General features: G+C 38.0%; 1 pseudogene; it reads left to right on the top strand.

The window, feature by feature from the left end:
* The first annotated feature begins 2,422 nt into the window (after nt 1-2,422).
* On the top strand, nt 2,423-2,541 carry LOC123071745 (uncharacterized; annotated as a pseudogene).
* The last annotated feature ends 256 nt before the right edge of the window (nt 2,542-2,797 follow it).

Genomic DNA, 2,797 nt, shown 5'->3' on the forward strand with positions numbered 1-2,797 from the left:
ACAAAGTTTCTTGAACGATGTGTTGCAGCTAGCTCTTAATCTACACCCCACTGCTCTTCTTCCTTCTTCAACTCGGTACAAATATAATACTTAAACCCTTATTGTCTACAAGTATAATAGGATGACATGGACAAGAGCAAGCTATATATAAGTGATGTATTCTTATTTTATTTTATTTTGCCAGGGAGGCTTTAAGTGATATTACATTAGACTTTTGCCTAGTTTGATGAGAGAAGAGAAACGGTATGTTGTGTTCGTGTGGTTGTTTGTCTTGCCGTACTCTGCCTTCTGGCTTTATCTATAAAGTCGGGCCTATGCCTTTTCTCTAAAAAGAAAAGGTATGTATATTTACAGTCAACTATAACACATGCTCCCACACCCTTTGTTAGAAAAAAGGTGGGGCAAATGTTAATGACATAAGACCTCTCACAGTGAGGTGTCGTAGGGTAGTATCGTAAATCCTCATGCAATGCCAGCTAGACATATAAATGACATGGCGTACAAATAAATAAAGAAAGAGAAGGTACTAGTATCATATTACGTGCTAGTATGAGTATACAAAATAATAAATAAAGTCATCCATGTACCCAACTTATGATACTATGCTTGTGGAGTTACTATCATAGGTTAGTATCTTATTCATGATACTACCCACTGTGAGAGGTCTAACATGCAAGGATACCTAACTAATGTATGAGTAGACTGTTAGATTGACTATAGGTTACGTGCCAACTTTATATAACCAGGTTTTGTAGGTTTATATTGACTATGCTATTGGCCTTGGTCTAATAATTTTGTTTGATTAACCTCTATGATTCATTATTCATTATTAAGTTCTCGGTACAATCAACCAAGGAGTAGTACTATCAAGTTATCATGTGCGCGCGCAACACAAGGTCTGGAAACTGGGCCCTTGACGACCGGCCACTAACAGTTATCCAGTGTCCGGTATCAGTTACCACATGTGTACGTCTGACACTATCTAGTGATGCACGCCATCAGAGGGAAAGATTTTAAACTGTTGATTACGGAAGATCGGGAAGAGTTAATTACTTGCATGTTCATGCTGCAAGACCAAGAGAAAAAAAATACAGATGTATTTATTTATTTTGACAGGAAAGAGACTCTAACCAAGTGGTATTATAATTGTCTTTATTTTCCATCAATAAAAGTGATGATAAAATAGAATACACAGATGGAGAAATATCAATAAAGATACCAGATAATATTGAAACAAGTGGAATAATAGTCAAGTTCAATGAAAAATCTTCATTATCACAATTCATCATACAAAAAATGAATACTTGTGTTATTTCAGCTTTGACATCTGCTAGCACTGGTTAATTGTAGTACTATGTGGGTCACAATCACATGGTCAGCTGGTCTGGGTCGTGAATCCTGGTCACATAAATGTTGCACACATTCAAATGATCTTTCTAATGAGAGAAACAAGAAAGGTCAACTAGCTGTGTTCAATGAAACAAGTCAACTCAACATGCATTATCATGTAAGCTAATTCCGATGAGAAAATTTGAGACTTGTTACATGTCTATTGTAGTGGGTTGTGTAATTTGAAGTGGGCCAATTTTTAGTTCAGTTTCGCTTGACATCATTAAATAATCAATATATGGTTGTTTGCATCACTTGAGGTCAGGGGTACTATCTACCTTTTCAGAAGAAACGAAAACGTTTTATTTCTTTTAGTTATTTTTTTCTAAAACAAAAGTTAGTAGCGTTCTTTGCATTACATTAAGATGAGTGGAGAATATCGGGAGAGTAGAAAAAATAATCACAACTAAGAGAAAACTTGCGCCGAGAGCACCCAAAAGAAGAAAGAAATAGAGGATCATCCTCCTCCATTGTCCTCACCGCCGGTAGGCTGCACGAGAAAACCACCGTTGTAGACTAAAAGCACCAATCAACCAAGACCAACCCTGGTGCTTTGAGGCCATTGACACAGTTGAATGGCAACAAATGATGTGCAGCCAAGGCTACAACACAACATCGTCACCGCCGCGTAATCGAAGGGCATCAAGGAGGCAACTGTTCCAATCTCTTTTTAATTATTCTTTTGCACATCGTGACAAACATAACGTACGTGCATGATATATATTAACCCCATTATCTTATTTTTGACGTTTGTGATATGTTTTAGCTCGCTGCTCATCACTCACGCGTCTAGGGGCAGCGTTGTGGCACGAAAAGTGCGTTCTCAAAGCGGTGGAAAATACGTGTTGCTGCGGTATAGAGGGAGGGGTGGAAACCGTGGTAAACTAATCTCCGTAGTTGAGCATGAGAGTATGTAGTATATGACATTATCCATTATTAGGCAACAGTTGTAATGGTAGTAAGAATATACAATCGACTTTGTAATGGACCTGAGAGTAGCAAGCATAAGGGACGAAGATGGAAGTAACATGTCGGATGCGATCATACCAACACTAAAGCATCGGATCTCATGAGAACTCCAGATTTAAGCATGCTTGGGAGAGAGTAATACTAGGATGGGTGATCTTCTGTGAAGTCCTCGTGTTGCATTCCCTTTTTAATTATTCTTTTGCACCTCGTGATAAATATAACGCACGTCACACCCAGATTGTGTCACCATGCAAACCCACCACCATGATCATAGATGTAAAACGTCAACATCTCCAAATCACACCAAGACAGACACCACCATCTCTAGATTGTAGACGTAAAAATCATATTCACTCAAACCCGAAATAGTTCTCAAATTGGAGCATGCTGCTTCCAATTGTGTGTATTAAACATAGAAAAAATTAAGTTAAAAGCATGT

Source organism: Triticum aestivum, chromosome 1A (genome assembly GCF_018294505.1).
Source record: "Triticum aestivum cultivar Chinese Spring chromosome 1A, IWGSC CS RefSeq v2.1, whole genome shotgun sequence".
Taxonomy (NCBI): Eukaryota; Viridiplantae; Streptophyta; class Magnoliopsida; order Poales; family Poaceae; genus Triticum; species Triticum aestivum.